The 22,790-nt window shown below is 41.9% G+C and overlaps 1 protein-coding gene across 14 annotated transcripts in view; it reads right to left on the bottom strand.

Annotated features, from left to right (window-relative positions):
- Positions 1-22,790, bottom strand: part of ASPRV1 (aspartic peptidase retroviral like 1) — a 157,513-nt gene that overhangs the window by 110,936 nt on the left and 23,787 nt on the right. For 6 of the 14 annotated variants that reach the window (XR_014796534.1, XR_014796535.1, XR_014796536.1 and 3 more), the window contains 2 exons: positions 12,378-12,472; positions 10,379-10,609 (listed from right to left, as the gene is read on the bottom strand). The gene's annotated coding sequence lies outside the window, so the exon portion shown is untranslated. The other 8 variants (XR_014796531.1, XR_014796532.1, XR_014796533.1 and 5 more) reach the window with 4 other exon arrangements.

Below are 22,790 nucleotides of genomic sequence, written 5' to 3' on the forward strand. Positions count from 1 at the left end.
TCTTTCCAGTTGGACTAGTTTTTTCATTGATCATAATAGTTCTATGTAGGTTGCTGCCTATATTCACATTTTTGCCCTTGCCTGGAACATCATCAGACCTTCCCTCCACAGATCCTTCAAAGCAAAACCATTCCTGGGGTAAGAAGAAATAAATGCTACCTAAAACAAGAAATGCTTTTAAAAGAGGGAAGATAATGTAAAATAACACATCAGAGGTTCCACAAATCCTTTAATACCCTTGTACTTCAGTCCTCTTGCTGAGGATCCATAATGATAATCTAAGGAGAGGATTCCTGTAGATTTTTGTGGATATTTTACTAGGTGGGGGATATTTTGTGCTAGATGACTTTCAGTTAATTACTTCCTTAACATGCCATGGTAAGATTACTTATCCTCTTTTGTTTTAGGGTTTCTGCCTCATTTAGAACCTTTATATTTTTATTTATTATTTTTTAAATATATTTTATTGATTTTTTTTACAGAGAGGAAGGGAGAGAGATAGAGAGCTAGAAACGTCGATGAGAGAGAAACATCGACCAGCTGCTTCCTGCACACCCCCCACCGGGGACGTGCCCGCAACCAATGTACATGCCCTTGACCGAAATCGAACCTGGGACCTTTCAGTCCACAGACCGACGCTCTACCACTGAGCCAAACCGGCTTCAGCTCATTTAGAACCTTTTTAAAGGAACCAAATTCCATGAGACTCTGAGATGACTTACTGAAGCAGCCAGTGGGGAAGGTGACAATTACTCTGCTTGCACAAGAAACAAGCTGAGGATCATACAGCCCATCCCTTCTCCACTCTGAAAGCTTCCAAGGTGTTTTCTGATCCCTAACCCACCTAGGGAGTTCTTGGTCAGTTCTCTTCAATGATGCTTATGACGCTTACTCCCAAGGTTTTAGCCTCAGATGCTGCCTTTCCATAACTTCCATTTTACTTAGAATCTTAACCTCAGTTAACCTTTCATTGTTCTTTGTTTTTTTATTATCTGTTAACTTTTCTATTGAATTCAACTATAGATGTCTTGCAGGCAAGAACCACAACCTGAAATAACCTGAAAGAGGGAAGGAGGGAAGGAGGAAGGGAGGGAGGGAGGAAGGGAGGAAATCACCCACCCATATTCTAAACATTTTCATTACACTCAGAGCCTATTAAATTTATGGTGGGGAAATAGTATAAGATAGTGATACAGAAACAAGTTTACAGGCATGCTCTCCCTCCCTGGAGCATGCCTGAACCTTTCTCTAACCCGCTCTTCTTCCTCCACAGGAATGCATCCTCTAAACCAGTGTTTCCCAAACTTCTCTCATGATGAGAATCACCTGGTGGAGTTGTAAAACTACAGATTCCTGAATCCCAACTAAGAAGTGCTAAACTAGAATTTTTGGGAACTTATAGGTAAAATTGTATACTTAACTTAGTGCTCTAAGACAGAGCACTAAGTTAAGTATACAATTTTACCTATATATCCCAGATATTCTAGTTTAGCATTTCTTAGTTGGGATTCAGGAATCTGTAGTTTAACAACTCCACCAGGTGATTCTCATCATGAGAGAAGTTTGGGAAACACTGCTCTAAACTCTAAACTCATTGCAACCAGGGTTGCAATGGACAGCAGCAGTTCATCCCAAGCTAACTCACTGCACCTGTCTCCAAAATCTTTTTTCTCTAACTTTCCAGTGAGTCAAAGCAGCCCTGCCTAGGCTCTCCACTGTTGCTTCTTCTATTCTAAGCCCTTCTTTGTTTCACTCCCCCCAGCTTTAAAATGTAGGGGGAAATTTTTTTTAAAAAAAAGAAACTAATTTACTAAGTCCAGGAACAAACAGGGAGGAGTAAGAATAGGAAGGAATAGAAGAATAGGGAGAAGAGAATGAGTTGATAAAGAATATAATTTGTACAGAAACCGGTTTGGCTCAGTAGTAGAGCATCGGTCTGCAGACTGAAAGGTCCCAGGTTCGATTCCGGTCAAGGGCATGTACATTGGTTGCGGGCACATCCCCGGTAGGGGCTGTGCAAGAGGCAGCTGGTCAATGTTTCTCTCTCATCGACGTTTCTAGCTCTCTATCTCTCTACCTTCCTCTCTGTAAAAAATCAATAAAATATATATTTTTTTTAAAAAATATAATTTGGTTTGGGATATGTTGATTTTAAATTGACGAAGAGCCATCCAGGTTATAACATCAATAGTGTTTGGCCACTGTGATTCAGGAACTAAGAAGAGAAATTTAAGTTGGAGATAGAGATTTAAGAGTTTCTGACTTATCAGTGGTAGCTAAAACCATAAGCATAAATGACATCACCCAGGGATAGTAGAGAGAGGAGAGAAGGGAGCTAAGAACAGAATCTTAAGGAATGTCTTTATATAGGGAGCCTGTTAGGCAAAGACTAGTCAGAGAAAACAAACCTTTTGCAGTTATACACCAACTAATACTTATAAATACCTACAGACTGACCAAATAACTGACTGGCTCTATTTAAGATCTCTAAATGCTCACTTCAAGCCCTCTTTCCACCTTCCTGTAAGTTACCTCACTCCCTGATCTTCACAGTTTAAACTTTCAGAAGAAGGGGCAGAAATGGACAAGTGCCATAGTGGCTGTTAGGATGGGGCTTATGAGTAGAGAATACTACGTGCTGGATGTTCAAAGAACATCATACCTAAGGGCATAGCTAAAAGCTGAGTCTTGTCCAAGCTGGTTTGTCTCAATGAATAAGAGCCTCAACCTGCAGACGGAAGGGCTCGATTGCAGTCAAAAGCACAATCCCAGGCTTTGGGTTCAATCCCCAGTAGGGGGCGTGCAGGAGGCAGCCAATCAATGATTCTCATCATTGATGTTTCTCTTTCCCCGTCTCCCTTCCTCTCTAAAATCAATTTGGTTTTTGTTTAAAAAAAAAAAAAAAAAAAGCTGAGTCCAGCCTTAACTGGTTTGGCTCAGTGGACAGAGTGTCAGTCTACGGACTCAAGGGTCTCAGGTTCTATTCCGGTCAAGGGCATGTACCTTGGTGGTGGGCACATACCCAGTAGGGAGTGTGCAGGAGGCAGCTGATCGATGTTTCTTTCTCATCAATGTTTCTAACTCTCTATCCCTCTGTAAAAAAATCAATAAAATATATATTTTTTTAAAATCTAGAATTAAAAAAAAAAAAAGCTGAGTCCATTTATTTTGTTTTATGATTAACTCAGCCAACTGAGTCAAGAGTAGCTGACCAACCCAGCTGGTGTGGCTCAGTGGTTGAGCATCGACCCATGAACCAAAAGAGTAGCTGACCAAAGATCTCACTAATGACAGTAAAGACCTATACATCAGGGTCTCAAAGAGACCTAGTAATTTTTTAATCACAAGACTTGAGATTTCTATCTACTTCAAGTAGTTTTTTCCAGTCTGTCCTGGTTGAGAATCGCACACAAAGGAAGTGACTGGTTTCCTCTTTGGTTACCAGCTATGCCAGCTTGAGTTCCTGGCATTTGATCACTCTCCCTACCAAATTGATCTTCAACTGCAAGATCATCTTGCCCACAGAAAATGGGTTTATCTCATTGAAAAGTTGAAAAAAAATATAATCTGGACTTTCCATGAGCTATAAAAGAAGAGGAAAAGTAGAAAATATAGAATGTCACATTTTTTCCATAAGAATGAGCTTCATCTTACTTGGCACTGATCCCTATATGCAAAGTCAAAATCCTGAACTAGCATTGAGACTTGAGACTGATGCTGAGATAAATAGTCCTAGAGAAGGAGTGCTTGAGAAATCCTGGAAGAGATCAGACATGGGGAAAGATGCCTGAGAAGCTCTCCTTCCTTGGATCCAAAAGCTAGTGATGTCTGTAGCCACAATGGCATCACCCCATTCACCACTTCCTGTTTCAACTGGAGAAAAGGGGAAGTGAATTCAAATGTGGGAGAAAGAATGTAGAATATCTACTTCCTCCCCACCTTAGGTTCCACTCCAGGTTAGAACTGGCCTTATGCAGACACACAATAAACAGCCCAACACTGGTATAACGCCAGCAGAGACTGGTAAATAGTAGGCGATTCAGTGGGTATTTGTTCAATGAAGAGCACAAGGAGAAATTTCCAACCCCAAAGAATTTTTTTCACTGATAGTCACATTTCCTTCACCTGGAATTCCTCCATTTGCCATCCATTTCTTCGGGGTAAAGTTTCATACTTTCCAAAACTGTGTTCCACCAAACTCCATATTCTGTGAAATTTTAATAAATATTCCTTCAGAAAATAAAAGTTCTCTAATTAAATATGTGGTTTTTATTCATTTTAGAAAGAGAGTAAGAGGGAGAGAGAGAGAGGAAACAACAAACAAACCATTGGCTGCCTTCTACATGCTCCCTTCTGGGGATCAAGCCTACAATCCAGGCACATACCAGGATCAGCGATTCAACAGTGACCTCCTGGTTCATAAACTGATGCTCAAACACCAGCCAGGCCTGGTTCTCTAAACAAATAAGTTTGGGGAAATGTTATATTATCTACCTCCCTCTGGAGCTTTATAAATGCATATTAAAAGCTCTTTTTTGAGGCAGAGGCAGCTGGAGAGCTAGCATGAAATTCAGGATAGGGGCCTAAGCTAAGAACCTTGTTCTAGAAGTGGACAGACCAGTATGACATCCAATTAGCCAAAAAGTAGCAAGCAGAATTCAGAGTGGTCAACATTGGGAGATTTATGCATGAGCAGGCCTCTACCTATCAAAGCCTAGATGCAAGAAAAGGCTCTAGTATCAGAGAAGAAACCTGGCCTAATGAGGCTGCAAAGCAAAGGCCACAGCCCCTGGTGAGAAATTGACAAAGGGTGGAGTCCTGACAAGGCGAGAGGTTTGAATAGGACAATTGGACAGAGCTTGAGCCTCTTAGTAAAAAGCCAAAATATAGGTGACATGGAGGGGAGGCAGATTGTTATTTAGGGCATAGTACACATGACCAGGAGTCCCTCCCTGCTGGAGCTACTGGCTTTAAAATCTTGGTTATCATCAGATCCAGCTACATCATTCGATCTTGTGTATGGGCTACAATGGTTGGGGGGAAAGGATGGGGTGTGGAACCTCCAGAAACCTCCACAGCATTGTGCTGATTCCAGTAAGGATGGAAGTCCAAACCTTGTCAAACTTTAGGAGGTGAGTGATAAGAGATAATTTCTAGGACAGCTCTCGAGAAAAATATGCCAGAAGAAATTAGTAAGAACCACAGCAGTCTGAATGAAGCCAAAAGTCTGATCAAAAGAAAATGCTCTTACCCTAGCTGGTTTGGCTCAGTGGATAGAGCATCAGCCTGCGGAATGAAGGGTCCTGGGTTTGATTCCCAGTAAGGGGCGTGCAGGAGGCAGCCAATTAATGATTCTTTCTCATCACTGATGTCTATGTCTCTCTCTCTCTCTCTCTCTCTCTCTCTCTCTCTCTCTCTCTCTCTCTCTCCCCCCCCCCCCTCTCCCTTCCTCTCTGAAATAAAAATTAAAAAGAGCCGAAACCAATTTGGCTCAGTGGATAGAGCGTTGGCCTGGGAACTGAAAGGTCCCGGGTTCGATTCCTGTCAAGGGCATGTACCTTGGTTGTGGGCACATCCCCAGTAGGAGGTGTGCAAGAGGCAGCTGATCGATGATTCTCTCTCATCAATGTTTCTCTCTATCCCTCTCTCTTCCTCTCTGTAAGAAGAGATAAAATATATTTTTTTAAAAAGAAAGAAGAAAAAAAAAAAAAGAAAGAAAATGCTCTCGACTTAGGGTAGGAAAGTGAAGAGTGAAGTTGAAGCCTAAGACTGAAGGACATCCATGAATCCATCTGTGAGGAGCTGGGAAAGGCAGAAATTTGAGTTGCCTCTGCTATGGATCCCCTGAGGGAGGAAAAGATGAGAAAATTCAGATCACGAAGATGAATAGTCAATTAGGAAGGCTCTCTCACTTTGGAGTAACTCAGGCCAAAAAATTGTACATCTGAATCACAGGTGTTATGCTGGCAGCCTCTGGATTAGCTATTTTGGCTCCATAGTTAGTGAACAAGGGGATGTGCACGTACACCCAAGTGCTTCGTCATTGCTTTTGACATGGCTTATCTTGCCTTCCCATAAAGCCCTAACTCAGCACAACTCATTGGGAAATCAAGACCACAGTTGCCTGTGACCAGTGGTCACTGAGGAAGTAGCCCGCCCATGTTGTCATCAGCGGCCTCTTTTGCACCACACTTTACATCATTTCTGTGAAGCTCCCTCTTGCTTCCTAAGATCTGGGACGGTCTTGTCTGAAGACAACAGCAAACCCCAGACCCAAAGGTCCTGACTCCTTGTTACATTTTGCTTGTCAACTGCTCTCCAGGCAATAATGTGCCTGCATACCCAGCATGCAGGCGGGAAATCTCTGCCCCACACCCTTTCCTGGGGTCAAGAGCCTCCATTCCCACAACCCTCATCTGCTAGTTTCTTCTCAAAATTGTGAAGGGCAAATGTTTCTTTGGGGACCCAACTTCTCTTTGTAGAGCCTTTATATCCAACTCAGTGGTGTCTCCCTCTTGTCCCTATGACTAGGAGCACAGTGTCCTCTCCTCTCTGTCCCTTGCCTTAATCTAGTTCTCAGAAATTAATCTCATAAGCTGAATCACACTTCCACTTAGATGACCAGGATGCTTCATAATCAAACCCCTTCCTGGAGTCTCTTCATTTTTAGTAGGGTCTCAAAGACTTAAATCTAGGGGGGAAATTTCACTGTGGAACTCCAAGCAAGAGCAAATTGCTGAGGCAAGTCTTTGAGTTGCCCCTAAGATTACATCAGTTGATAGACCAGCCCTATCTCTTCTTATTCCATCACCTGACCTCTCAAGCTATCTATTCTGCCAGCACAGAGGCCAGGAACCCCTGGATCTTGGCCAACACCCACTGCCATCTGGTCTCCCTTAGAAAAGCAAGAGAGAGACACCTCTTGTTTACTCAGTAATAATTCACTGCAATAGTCACATAACAGGTGCCACCAGCTCCAGTAAATGCAATAAGGGCACACCACACCCTTACCTCTGCCCTATCATGACTGACTTACTCCTTGGGCTAGACAACAGATTTTATTTGGATGATAGGACAGGGCCTCTTACGCACTAAACCAGTGTTACTAGTGGTGTTTTTGACACTTGTGGTTACACTGCAATGAGACCTAGAGGTAAAGAACAAAGGCTTTTTTTAATCCTCCCCTACAGCCAATTGGTATCTTTCCCACATATGTTGTTTTGCATCTCTATATATAGAACCTAGTTTTCTATAAACAGGATGCTCTGGCTAAACAGGTCTCAACAAGCAAAACTGTGAGACAGAGAAAGAAGGCATCTCCCCATCTTCTCTTTTTTGCCCACCCTCTTTTGCTAAATCTTGTCAGAGATAGAAGAGCTGTGAAAACAGCATGGGCTTTGGAATTGGACAGACCTGAGGATAAATCAATCCTAGCTCAGCCTTTTATTCACTGTCTGACCTTGGGTAAGTTACGTAAGTTCCATGACTTTCAGCTTGCCCATGCAAAAATAATAATTGGTTTGCATTATAGTAACTAAGAAAATATATGAAAAACATCTAATTACATGCCTGGCTCTCCAGGGATGTGCTTGTTCCTCCTCATCTAGCACATCATGTACCTGGTGCCTTCATGTTACTCCCTGCTGTCCAAGGCCAAGGTACGTGCCCCGTGTAAACCTTTCCTTCCTTTCCTAAATCCTATCAAAGCTCTCATCTCTTAGAGGAGCTGATCTAATCACACTGCCTAAAGGAAAGCAATTCTGATTAAATGGGTTCAAGTAAAATGTGGATAATATTGCTGAGTTCCTATATTAAGTGTGTATGTATGGGGGTTGTATTTAAAGAGCCTGGAAATTCAAATGAAAGGACATCGAATGGTGAGGCTCTCCTAGAAGACAGTATTACTGGCCTCTTTCCCTGCAAACAGAGCCCATATCACCCTCTATGTCGAGATGAGAAACCATCAGAGTTCCAGGACATCATCTCAAAATGCTGAATGTCACACCTCAAATCAACAGGTCCAGAATAGAACTTGCAAGCCTTGGCTACCCCTTCTGCACTGGCCAGCAAACACCACTTCCTTAGCCAAGAAGTTATGGTGATTTTTTTTCCTTGGAGGTTTCCAATACTATTTTAAACTCCTTAGAATCAAGCAGCAACTGAATTTGACTATGGTCATAGCCTTGGAACAGCTTGTAGGAAGTCTGGGCTCCACTTCCAGAATCACACCTTACTTCTCTGAATGATCCCAGCAAGGCCCAGATTAATAAAGCAAAGTGAACCTGTGTTTTGACTTCTCTCTCAATAATCCAGGAAGGAAGACTATAAGAAAATTTCTAAGCTCTCCAGATACAGGATCAAGAAGCAAATTATATTGCTGAAACCGGTTTGGCTTAGTGGATAGTGTGTCAGCCTGCGGACTGAGAGGTCCCAGGTTCGATTCCAGTCAAGGGCATGTACCTTGGTTGCGGGCACATCCCCAGTAGGGGGTGTGCAAGAGGCAGCTGATCGATGTCTCTCTTTCACTGATGTTTCTAACTCTCTATCCCTCTCTTTTCCTCTCTGTAAAAAATCAATAAAATATATTTTAAAAAGCAGCAGATTATTATGACTACAATGGCCTAAGTAGTACAATGTGCTATGCTAACTATAATTCCAAGTCAGCATGGGAGTTCTCCTTAGCTGTGTTCTACTTGATTTTCTGGCAATCCCCAGGGAGCCCAGGGCATAAGCCCAGGCTGGGATCTCAGGAGCCAGACACCACTAAGGGGTGAAAGGGGCTAGCTGGCAGCTTCAGCAGATGGCATAAAGAGGAGAGTGAAGTTCAAGGTGAGTGAGGGGCTAGTCCAGGCAGGATTAACCAACAACATGTGTTTAGGGAACTAGCAAAGCAGAGACAGTAACAACAAATGTTTTAAATTAATAGTCACCATGGTCATTTTGCTGGATTTTCTCTATACTTTATTTTAATACTGTCCTTAAAATATATATACTGGGGGCTTAAGTATGAGGGACATCGTAATTATCCAATTGTGTAGGCCTCTAAAGTTCTTAATCTGATCCTTGGCTTTAACAAGAAGCAAGAAAAACTAGGATTCCAAAGCTTCAAGGTCAACATTCATTCAATAAACATTTCCTGAGGGATTAGCTAGTAAGTGCCAGGTCTTTGCTCAGTCGTAGGTTACAGCAGCAAACAAAAGATATGGTTCCTGTCTGGCCAGCATGGCTCGGTGGTTGAGTATCAATCTATGAACCAAGAAGTCACAGTTCAATTCCCAGTCAAGGTTTATGTCCAGGATGTGGGCTCAATCCCCAGTGTGAGACATGCAAAAGGCACCTGGTCAATGATTCTCTTTGTTGATGTTTCTCTCTCTTCCTCCCTCTCTTCCTCCCTCTCTGAAATCAATAATATATATATATATATATATATATATATATATATATATATATATATATATTTTTTTTTTTTTTTTTTTAATTTTTTTTTAAGATATGGTTCCCAAGTTCCCAAAGTTTAATCTAGTGAGAGGAGCTGACCATAAGAGCAGGATCTGAAGCAAAACGTCTATAATGGAAAACAGACGAGATTCCAGAGCCAGCCACAGGATGCAGGTCTCTTGGGCAAACAAGGAGCTACAGTGAAGAGCTGGATCAGATAATGTCCTTATCCTCCTCACTCCCAGTGGCAGGGGAGAAAGCTACTGTGGTGATTTGTGTTCATCAAGAACAAGTGACTGGGGCAGCCACAGACAGTGCTACCATGAAGCAGCTCTTTTTCTGCTCATAACCATGAACTGTGATATGTGCTATATGAGCCATGTGTGAGATCTTAAAAGCTCCAAATAAAATAAAGACTTGAATTGTCTACTGGCAGAAATTTTTGGAAGCACAGCGGGCCAGAAATCAAACGCATAATTGAATTGCCAGGAGTTGGGTGACCCTCCCCTCAAATGTCACCCACACTTCTCTGATAATGCATGAAAACGAAAAATAAAAGCCTGATTTTCCCTAAAGGATTGGAGTCAGGAAGAGACCTGGTGAAATTATCAGGCTATAGCCAGAAACTTCAGGAGAAGAGTTTCTGCTTCAGGATGTGAAGTGTGCAAGGATGGGGAAAAGGCTGGGCCTGCTGTGAGAGAAAGGCCCCATTCCAGCAGCTCAGCCCCAGCACTACCAGATGCTGATGGCTGTGGTGAAAGTGTAGAGCTGACAACAGCAACAGCATGAGCTTCAGAGTAAGTACCCAGCCAGCCGAGCAGAGATCTCCAAATATTTGACCATTCTGGGCCTCCATTTCCTTACCTGAAAATGAAGACGATAATAAGAGTGTATACTGGTTTCCTAGGGCTGCTGTAACAAAGTCTAGAAACTGGGTGGCTTCAAAACAACAGAAATTTATTTTCTCACAGTTTTGAAGGCTAAAAGTAAACAATTAATGTGTCAGCAGGGCTGTGCTCCCCAGAAGGTTATAGGGAAGAATCCTTCCTTGCCTCTTCCAGCTTCTGATGGTTGTCAGTTATCTTTGCCATTCCTTGGTTGGTAGCAGCATAACTTCAATCTCTGCCTCCATCTTCATCTGGCCATCTTCCCTCTGGTATGTCTCCCTCTTCTTATAAGAACACCAGTCATTTGATTAGGACCCACCCTAACCCAGTATGACTTCATCTTAGCTTGATTACATCTAGAAAGACTCTATTTCCAAATAAAATGACATTCACAGGTTCTGAGTGGACACTATTCAACCAATACAGAAGATCTACTTCATGAAGAGTGTGTATGTGTGTGTATATACATACATATATAAAATATATGTATATATGTATGTATATTGCTTAGAACAGTTCCTAGCACATAATATATGCCATGTAAGAGTTAGTTACCCTTCTTTATTATCTCTGGCAGAGAGTAGCCATGGGATATGTGGATGCTCTACAATACAAGAATCATCCTCCCTCTATCTTGAATCAGAGGCAAGCAACTGGATGGTTCTAGAGTTCCAAAAAGAGCTAGTAAGGGCAGAATTATAACACAGTGAGTTTATTACTATTCAATACTTCCTATCAACACCCCAATAATACTCCCAAGCTGAGGAAATACCTGCTATAGTCACTTTATTTGTTTCTTGAACAACACAGGACTTATTATTGCAAACTAACAATGCCCCTTCAAAATAGTCCCCAAATTAGGATCCACTTAGGAGCCTCTAGAGCCAGAGGAGAATAGCACCAATGAGCAGAGCAGTCTTATTATTGTACTTAGTCAAGTTGTTAGTTCTGATCCCAAACTGCTTTACACAGCATGTTCATTCCACAGCTTAGTAACAGAATGATTATTGACTACTGACTGAGTTTGAAATGGAGATTTGCTATCTCTAGGATATCCTACTTTCAAATTAGAAGAGGAAAGAACAGATTCTCCTGAAGGAGAACCCTTCCTCATTCTTGCTCCTACTCTTGATCCTTCTTCTTCAATAAATGTTTGGGAAAACTATCCAACTAAAAAAAAGAACCAATCCTAGCTGGTTTGGCTCAGTGGATAGAGTGTCGGCCTTCAGACTGAAGGGTCCTGGGTTCGATTTCAGTCAAGGGTATGTGCCCGGGTTGCAGGCTTGAGTCCCAGTAAAGGGTGTACAGGAGACAGCCAATCAATGATTCTCTCTCATCACTGATGTTTCTATTTCTCTCTCCTTCTCCCTTCCTCTCTGAAATAAAAATATTAAAAAAAAAAAAAATATATAGAGAAGGAGCCAGATCACAATTGCTGTCTTCATATGAAAATAAATTTCAGGTGGATTAAAGACTTAAAAATACACATATAGCTGAAACCGATTTGGCTCGGTGGATAGAGCATTGGTCTGCAGACTGGGGGGTCCCAGGTTCGGTTCCGGTCAAGGGCATGTACATTGGTTGCAGGCACATCCCCAGTGGGGGTTGTGCGGGAAGCAGCTGGTCGATGTTTCTCTCTCATCGATGTTTCTAGCTCTCTATCCCTCTCCCTTCCTCTCTGTAAAAAAATCAATAAAATATGTATTTTTTTAAATAAAATAAAAATACACATATACACAAAGTACTTAAAGAGAATGGGTTACTATTTTTATAATATATTCCCAACCAATAACAAAGCATGCCTTTTCTTTTTATTTATTTATATCTTTTATTCAATTTATTGGGATGACAGTGGTTAATAAAATTTTATGTTTCAGATGTACAATTCTATAGTACATCATCTGTACATTGTATTATATGTTCACTACCCAAAGTCTAGTCTCATTCCATCATCATATATCCTCCCCAAACCCCCCTCCATTCCATCCCCCACTTTTACAATCTTCTATCATCCCCTACTCCCCTCCCTTTTCCCTCGGGTAATCACCATACCTTTATTCTGGCTGAGTCAGAATTCACACCCCAGAAGGCTGGCTCCAGAGTCACATTCTCAACTACTATGTTACAGTGACAAGACCATGTCTCACCTGTCAGATGGGGATACAAAAAATACACAACCCAGTGATACACATAATGTGGAGAAATTGGCAACCTCATGCACTATTGATAGAAGTTATCATTCTTAAAGGTAGTCTGACTGCATGAATTGACAATTTAAATATGCATAATCCTTTAACTCGGGCATTCCATTTCTTGGAATTTATCCTATGGAGACAGATAAGTGTGCTAAGTTTATATACAAGGGTATTTATCACAGAATGTACATAATAACAAAAATATTGCAAATTAAAACTTAATAGTTACACAAAAGTCCAACAAATTCATTCATTCAACAAATATTTATTGAGCACCAATAGTGACCAGGAACTATTCTAAGCACTAGGTATACAGTAGTAGGAAAAAGGAGGGGGAAATCTCTGACTTCATGAAGCTTACATTCTAATGGATGGAGCATGTTACACAATAAACAAATACAGTTCTAAATGTGTATCAGGTGGTATTAAATACTATAGAAAAAAATAAAGGAGATAGAAAAGGAAGGAGGTTTGTTACAATGTTAAGAAAGGGGTGGTCAGGAAAGGCCCCATTGGTAATATACGAAATAAATAGATTAAATATTAGAGAGCAAAATATATTATGGTATAACAGCACATTGAAATGTAATTCAACCACTTACTCTATACTAATACTGGTTAACATGAAAAGATGTCCATAACATACAATTAAATTAAAAAGGTCCTCATCACACACAAAAAATAGGTAACTGTGTGGTGATGAATGTGGTAGTCGTTTAACTATACTAGTATGTATATAAAATCATCACATTGTATACCTTGAACTTACACAATGTTATTTATCAATTATATTTCAATAAAAATAGGGGGGAAGGTTAATATATACATAATATATACATATTAGTATTAAAGAAAACAGTATTAAAGAAAAAAAAAAATGCCCTGACTAGTTTGGCTCAGTTGGATGCAGCATCAACCTGCATAGTGAGGGGTCCTGGGTTGGATTCCGTTAAGGGCATGTACGTTGGTTGTGGGCACATCCTCTCTGCAAAAAAATCAATAAAATTTTTTTTTTAAAAGAAAAAAAAAAAAAAACCCAGCCGAAACTGGTTTGGCTCAGTGGATAGAGCGTTGGTCTGCGGGCTGAAAGGTCCCAGGTTCGATTCCGGTCAAGGGCATGTACCTTGGTTGCGGGCACATCCCCAGTAGGGGGTGTGCAGGAGGCAGCTGGTCGATGTTTCTCTCTCATCGATGTTTCTAACTATCCCTCTCTCTTCCTCTCTATAAAAAAATCAATAAAAATGTATTTTAAAAAAAACAAAAAACCAGCACTAAGGTATGATTCCATTGGTATAAAATTACATGTGTATATATGCTGATACTTTAAATGGGAGGGAGAAACAACACCAGAGATTGAGAATACCAAGCAAGGGTCCAAGCTGAGGGACAAACAAGTGGTAGAGGTGACATATGTTTGTTCTCCCATCCACTCACTCATCCTCCTCCCACCTACACTTTGTTCCAGAAAGCATGTAAGGATAGCAAATCCACATACTCTCCACCAGTTATTCAACTCTCCCTATCTTTCTTCATCTTTTCCCTCCTCTTCCCAGAAACCAGACCAGTGATAGGATGAAAGGGATAAAAGCTTAAAACCAAGGTAAGCTGAGGTGGCAGAAGGATAGAGGGAAACCCTCCCAGATCTGGATGAGATTCCACTAATTTCGGCATAAGGGAAACAAATCCTGAGAGGCACACTTCCACCAGGCAAACTGGTAACACTTAAAGCAAGGCTATCTGATTTAGAGTCCCTATTTCATCTACTTAACCCCAAATGCCTTGCAGAGTAGCCAGGAGGTGACATTCACGGGAGGTGACAGGCAGCAGGCCAGAGCTATGTGTTTGGCCCAAGGTCCTGTATCTCCCTATGAGCAGCAAATGACAGAGTTGAGCCCTTTTCTCTCTCTACCATATCCCTTTTTCCCCATACCTGCACCTAACAAGCTGTCCTGGCTAAATTAAACTCATGCCCAGCTCCATACACCCACCACCTTGCCACAACTACTCAAGATTCACACACTTCTCCACTAAGATTCTCAAGGCTAGGTACCTACTAAGAAAGTTGTCTATATACCCTGTTTCCCCGAAAATAAGGCAGTGTCTTATATTAATTTTTGCTCCCAAAGATGCACGAGGTCTTACTTTCAGGGGATGTCTTATTTTTCCATGAAGAAGAATACGGTACACATTTATTGTTAAATGAAAATAAAGGAAATTTATTACCTGTTTATGGTACAGTAGTACGGTAGTTGTCAACACAAACCAGACAAACTGTGAATCCTGCAGTATCAAGAATTTACTCATTTATTCAATGACAATCATCATCTTCTGGAACACATGTGTCAAACACAAGGCCCGCGGGCCAAAACCAGCCCGCCAGGCCTTGCAATGTGGCCCGCACCGCGCTGTCATCACTGCACTCCGCTGTCAGTTTATGACATTGTCAGTTTATGACTGTTCAGTAAACCATTCGGCCCGCGATTTAGGCTGGATTTTAGATTTTGGCCCCTTCTCTGATTGAGTTCGACACCCCTATTCTGGAACATCATCATAACAATCCAATTCCTGAATTTCCTGGTGAATTTCTTATGACTCCATTTCTTTCAGAATCAGTGGACCAAATCTCTCATGTTTAGCCAAGGGGGGCTTTATTTTCGGGGGATGCCTTATATTTCACTCAGAAGGAAACCTGTAAGTAGGTCTTATTTTCAGAGGATGTCTTATTTTCGGGGAAACACGGTAGATATAGGTGCTGGGACCAGCTGGAATGGCTTAGTGGTTGAGCGTCAACCTTTGAACCAGGAGGTCATGGTTTGATTCCCAGTCAGGACACATTCCCTGGTGGTGGACTCATTCTCATGTGAGGCGTGCGAGAGGCAGCCCCAATCTCCCTCTCCGAAATAATAAAAAACTATTTTTTTTTTAAAGTTGCCTAAAGTGACAAGATAGGCTAATTTGTTTGGAACATTTTCAGTCTGGGGTAAGGTTTAATGGGAGCAGATTACATTTCTCGCCTGAGCATAAAACCACAAACAAGGAACTGGAAGCTTCCCAAAGGTGGAATCCATGTTGCTATCCCCTATCTCTTTAGCCAGAGGGTGGGAGTGGAAGCACAGGAATAGAGGTAGGGGTCCTAGAGAAAGATTTAACTTTGAAAATATTTCTCACATACTCTCTTCTGTCACCTCTTGGGTACCTACTATATGTCAGGCCCTGAGTTAAATGCTTTCATATACTATCACCAAAATGAAAAATCACTTTTATCAAACATTCCTATTATGTGCTACTAAATTTAAAAAGCCTAAGGCACATGCAGATGTAGCTGTCCCACTGCCAGTTGAAAATCCAGGCTAGAGATTAGGAAGAGAACAGAAATCTGAGATTCTCCTGAGGACTGAGACACAGAAGTCTCATGACCACAGCCTTATCAGTCCACAGCCTTAAAGACCTCATGCCAACATCTGCTCTCCTTCCTGGGCTTTCACCAGGAAACATCTCTCTCTCGCGCGCGCGCGCTCTCTCTCTCTCTCTCTCTCTCTCTCTCTCTCTCTCCCTCCCTCCTTCACCCCCCAACACACTTAGTCTATAAGTGTAAACATTCTCTACCAGTGAAGAATACAAGATAAGTCAGAGGAAAACCAAAAGCAGTCAGTCATTTCTTCAGAAGAGGAACCTCCTCCTCTCATCTTCCTTGAATATGTAGTTTCTGAGCAACTTCTATTAAGCTCCTGACTAGAGAATATAACATAAGACATGACTCCTTCTTTAAAGAATTTATTCTAGCCCTGGCCAGTTTGGCTCAGTGGATAGAGCATCAGCCTGCAGACTGAAGGGTGCCAGGTTCTATTCCGGTCAAGGGTACATGCCTGGGTTGGGGGCTCAATCCCCAATGGGGGGTGTGCAGGAGACAGCTGATCAATGATTCTCTATAATCATTGATGTTTCTATCTCTCTCTCCCTCTCCCTTCCTCTCTAAAATCAATCTATATATATAAAAAGCCAGAGACCGGAACGCTGTAATAACCAAAATGACCAGTTGCTATGACACACACTGCAGCCAGCAAACCAGTCCGATCAAGGGGTGGGGCCCCAACACCCCAATAGGCCCACAGCCCCTCCCCCCAGCCAGTTCTGCCCCAAATTGGTCCCCTCCTCCAATCAGGGGCAGGGCCGGCTGGCCAACCACCCATGGCCCCTCCTCCAGGCTGCCTGTCCCCCATTAGCCCCCACCACCCTTATCAGTCTGTGGTCCCTCCCCACAGCCAGCCCTGCCCCTATGGCTCCCCCACACACCAATCGGGGGTGGGGCTGGACAGCCAACCTCCCATGACCCCTCCCCAGCTGCTGACCCCCAATCAGCCCCCAACCCCCATCAGGGACGGGGCCCACCAGCCAATCGCCCATGGCCCCTCCCCCCATCCGGCCCAGCCCTGATCGGGCTCCAATCAGGGGCAGGCTGGCTGGCCAATCTCCCACTGTCTCCTCCTCCTGACAGGCACGGCCCCAATCTGCCCCAATTGGGGCTGGGCTGGCCGGAACCCACCCCCATGGGTTCCGGCCAGCCATGCACGAATTCATGCACTGGGCCTCTAGTAAAAATATACTTTAAAAAAAAATAATTTATCCATTTGGAAAGACAAAATCAACACACAGAAAACATATTATAAAAATGGGATTCTGGAATTTCTAGTACATGGAACACAGAGAAGCACAGAGATACTAGTAACACAAAGGGGTGGGTGAAATAAGACAAATGGTGGTGTATCCTGACGTACTCAGATAGCTTTAATTTCAAACACAATCTCCCCTTTTTTTGTTGCATTCCTAATAAAAGATGTGTTTCACTTAAAGAAAAAAATCTCAAATACAAAAATCCAAAACATAAAGTTGAGGATCATTCACTAGAGACAGAAAGGATCCTTCTCTTTGCTATAAAGTTTAAAGAGATACAACCTAATAACCCCATAACCCCTCTCCCTATTGCCACACACACGCACACACACACACACACAATGTTTATGATCATATATAAAGGGTGAAGCAAAGTACTTTTTAAAAGTTTATAAAAGATAATATATTGACAGATGAATATACAAAATGTAGCATATATCTAAAACTTAGTATTATTTAGCCTAAAAAGAAAAAAAATCCTGTCATGGTACATGGGTGAACCACCTCAAGGACATTCTGCTAAGTGAAATAAGCTAGTCACAAGAAGACCAATACGGCATGATTCCACTTTTATGAGGTATCTACAATAGTCAAATTCATAGAAAGAGAAAGTAGAATGGTAGTTACCAAAAGCTAGGGGGAGGGAAAAATGAGGAATTATTTTATGGGTATAAGTGTTTCAGTTTTGCAGGGTGGGAAGAGATTAACAAAAAAACATACGTACATAACCCATGGACATAGACAATAATGTGGTAAAGGCCTGATGTGGGGTGGGGGTTGGGTGGAAAGGGGCAAGAGAGAGAGAAATGGGTGAAATCTGTAATAAAGTCAACAATCCTATATAATATCCTATATAATAAAAGGCTAATATGCAAACTGATCAAACAGTGGAACAACTGGTCGCTATGACACACACTGACCACCAGGGGACAGATGCTCAAAGAAGGATCTGCCCCCTGGTGGTCAGTGCACTCCCACAGAAGGAGAGCCGCTCAGCCAGAAGCTGGGCTCACAGCTGGTGAGCACAGTAGCATTGGCAGGAGAGGAACTAAGAATGTGGGAGCACTAAGGATGTCCAACTGGGGAGCAGGCCTAAGCTGTCAATCAGACATCCCCCGAGGGCTCCCAGACTACAAGAGGGCACAAGCCAGGCTGAAGGACCCTCTCCCCACTCCCCTAGTGCATGAATGTCGTGCACCAGGCCTCTAATAAAAAATAAATAAAAGGGAATAGACAGGAGTGCTAAGAACTGGAGAGAGATAAGAAAGCAGAGTCAAAACTGTTCAATGGATTTATCAAAAAGTAGCTCAGTGGTGATAGTATCAGTTTTATGAGAAGGAATTGCATAAGATTGTGGGAAATGGGACTGAGAAAACAGAAAGTGAATCAAACTTCTTTCAAATGTCTGAATGCCTTTACATTCATTTACCAATAACTGAACTATAACAAGAACAACTGCATACACACAAAGAGAATTCTATACACAAATGATAATTATTATTTGAGATTTAAAATTATATTTCTATGAATGCCCAAAGATAAAGACTTTTATTCTAAGAAGAAAAAAAGAGTTTCAATTCTGGCAATCTGTTGCACAATACGTGCACATACTGTACACTACTGTATGAATGGTACACTTAAAAATGGGTAAGCCAAACTAACTGGTTTGGCTCAGTGGATAGAGATTCAGCCTGTGGACTAAAGGGTCCCAGGTTCGATTCTGGTCAAGGGCATGTACCTTGGTTGCAGGCACATCCCCAGTAGGAGATGTGCAGGAGGCAGCTGATTGATGTTTCTGTCTCATCGATGTTTCTAACTCTCTATCCCTCTCCCTTCCTCTCTGTAAGAAATCAGTAAAACATATTATTTTTAAAATGGTAAGTTTTGTCATGTTTTTTAATACAATTTTTTAAAAAGGCAATGCATATATGAGTAAAAACAAAAGAAACTTCAGCAACACATAATTATAAAAAATAAAAAAATAAAAAAACTTCTGGAAGTACTCTGGGTACATATATTGAGTCCATTCCTTTTTCATACAAACACTAAAGCTAACAGGCCTTTAGTTTTCTGTTAATGATAGATCTTAGAGACTACTGTTTTGGCTTTTAATATATTTTTATTGAATTCAGAGAGGAAGGGAGAGAAAAAAAACATGAATGATGAGAGACAATCACTGATTGGGGATCTGGGGATCGAGCCCACAATCCAGGCATGTGCCCTGACTGGGAATGGAACCATGACCTCCTGGTTCATAGGTCAACACTCAACCACTGAGCCACAAGACTACTGTTGTGTGTGTATGTATGTGTGTATGTGTGTGTGTATCTAATTCTTTTTCATAGAGCATAATATGATAATATCTACCATAATTTACTCAATTTGTATCTTACTGATGTATTTTTAAGCAAAATGTATTAAATGCTTTGTATACCAATTTTGCATATTTTTCCTCTCAACAAAAATGTTAAAATGTCATTCTTTATCCTCCAAGCAGCTATTAATTATGACTGAAATTTACTTTGGCTTTAATTTAATAGTGTTTCACTCTGGCTCATTTCTGATAGGCTGTATGCTAACTTGGTCATTATCACAAGGAATCCCCAAAGATATGAACTATTTGTTTATTTTAGAGACAGTGCAATGAAGTAGAATGAGTGAGGACTCTACAGACATATCGAGGTTCAAATCTCAGTTCTGCTATCTCCAAGTTAATCCATCTCTCAGAGCCTCTGGCTTGTCATCTGTAAGTCAAAGGCAATACTATCTATCTCCTACATATATGAAATTACCATACAGAGCTAAAGTCCATTAAAGGGGACCAAAATGTGCCCTAGCCAATTTGATTCGGTGGATACAACATTGGCCTGTGGGTCCCAGGTTTGATTCTAGTCAAGGGCACATACCTTGGTTGCAGGCTCCTCCCCAGCCTGGGCCCTGGTTGGGGCTTGCGCAGGAGGCAACCAACTGATGTGCACCATTGTTTCTATCTTTCTCTCTCTCTCTCTCTCTTCCACTCTCCCTAAAAATCAATGGAAAAGTATCCCCAGGCAAAGAATAGTGCTGCCTGGAGAAGTGGTAAAGGATAAGAGGGAATCCGAACCATTGATAAGAGAATAGGGAGTTCTGGCAGAGGCAACAACATATGTAAAGAGTGAGGGTTGTGCAGAACCACAAAGCACCAACACAGGTACAAACAAGGTGAAAGGCAATTTAGTCAACAAGTACCTGAGTAATCTATGCACTAGGCACTGAAGATACAATCATTCACAAGGTTCCTGTCTTCAAGGAACTTACCCAATGTATTTTTGGGAGAAAGAAAAGACAAACTAAAAAGTTGTAAGTGAGCTAATGGAAGCAAACAGGGTGCTAAATAACATGTGAGTGTGAGTAATATGGAGTGGCCAGAAAAGACCTCTAAGAGAAGATAATACTTAACGGAAACTTAAAGGCAAGGGAGCCCTGGCTGGTGTGCTCAGTTGGTTGGGCACCGTCTAGTGTACCAAAATGTTGTGGGCTCAATACCTAGTTGGGAGTGTGCGGGAGGCAGCGGGTCGATGTTTCTCTCTCACATTGATGTCTCTCTCTTAAAATCAATTTTAAAAAAATAATTTTTTAAAAAGAAAAGGGATAGTTAATGAGGTGAAGAGCAGGGTAAAGTTTTCTGGACAGAGGCTATAGCACTGCAAAGGTCCTAAAGCCAGAGAGCAAAGAGGTCCAGGCACTTCAAGGGTGCCTGCAGGAGACAGACATATGGGGGAAGAAGGGCTTGGAATAAGCCCTGAGAAAGTTTTTGCTGGGCCTTGTAGACCATAATTTGGACAAAACTGTGCAACAGTTTATTCCAATCTGAGACACTGGACTTGATTGTACACATAATAGAAATCCAATAGAGAATTTGAAAAGGAGAGAGATCAGTTGACAGGATGAGATGTTTTATGGGAGGACAGTGGGAACTTTACAGAGGATGACCACAGTAGGAAGGACAGTTTGGAGACCAAATGAAGATAACCTATATTAGGGCTGGTCTATGTGCATAGGAAAAAGAGGCACCCCAGAGATAAATCTGAAGTATACCTGGCAGCCGTTAAGGTCTATATTCTAGCCTGCCTTCTAAATCCAAAGTGAATGCCCCTTGTAAACCCCAGATACTGAACTGACGTGGGGGAGTCATAAAGTCCTGCTACCTCATCTGGGCTCTGCACCTATGATGGCAATGAGAAGACAGGTACAAGTACACAGAGACATTTATCCATTGTCCCCAATGGACAACTAATGTTCCTAGGACCTTAGGATCCAAGGAAAGGGTTCAAAGCCCATTCCTTCCCCTTTATAAGTCAGGCGTCAAGCAGACTTCTGTAAGTCAGAGTTTTTCTGCATATGGTCTGCATATGACTGGTGTATCAGAATCACCAGGGAAGCCAATCAAAATGCAGATTCTTGCTTACCAATCCATACCTACTGAATCAGAATAGCTGGGAAGAGACGAATAATCTGCATTTTAAGTAAGTATTCAGCTCCCCTTACACAATCTTTATCCCCCATGGGTAATTCTAATGCATTAAAGATTCAAAATCATAGCTCTAGAAAGAGGGCTAATGGAAGAAAGCCCTCACTTGAAGCTAATTGGCAATATCAAAATTAGGGTACTATGGCATTGGCAGGTGTAGTTCAGTTGGTTGGAGCATCGTCCAGTATACTGAAAGGTGGTGGGTTTGATTCCTGGTCAGGGCACATATCCAAGTTGTGGGTTTGATCTTGTCAGGGCACCATCAGGAGGCAACTGATTGATGTTTCTCTCTCTCTCCCCCACCCTCTCTCTCCCTTCCTCAAAAAATCAATATTAAAAAAAAAAAAATTTAAATTAGGGGACCATGTAAAGTCAAGAGTCAAACTAGGCATAGAAAGAAGAGTCAGAATAGATTATGAAATTTGAAGACCACAAAGTAGAAAACAAGAGACAGGATCTCAGAGCCTTAGAGAACAGAGGAGTCAAAGTTGGGAGCACTCACACTCTTGGGGAATGATCTCCAGGTCTCTTAGATTGGTTTTCCTAATGGAGCCCTAGGATAGAAGTACAAATGCCTAGCCTTACATGGGTCTTAGACTGCCCAGTATAATACACATAATCCAACCAACCTTCAAAAGAGAACACAATCCTCCTCAATAAGTACTGTTTCTATCCTGATGATTCCCTTTAGCACCCACCATTATGCCACCTATTACTCTGCAGAAGAGCTCCAGGCTACACAGAAAAACTGAGGGTTAATGACAAGCACTATTCTACTAGACACGTCAGAGGCCCCTAATGCTGACAAACTCAAGGACCATTCCAGGTCAGAAACTTTGAAGTCCACTGCCTACACACCTTCAGATTCTACCATCTATGTACACCTAGCCATCTTCTACTATTCCTTAATATGCTTCACCTATGAGAGTACCACCTTATATTCTACATTATCATGTCCCTCCCCAAAATTGAGAGAGAAATTCCAGTCAGGCTAGGCAGAGAGCCCTGAATTCCTGAGGCTGCTGAGGCCAGCTCCTATGCCTGGTTTGGTGAGAGGATAGCCTGAAGGATTGCTTACCCTGCCTGATG

Source organism: Pipistrellus hanaki (genome assembly GCF_964339955.1).
Source record: "Pipistrellus hanaki genome assembly, chromosome: 12".
In the NCBI taxonomy this organism is placed as follows: Eukaryota; Metazoa; Chordata; class Mammalia; order Chiroptera; family Vespertilionidae; genus Pipistrellus; species Pipistrellus hanaki.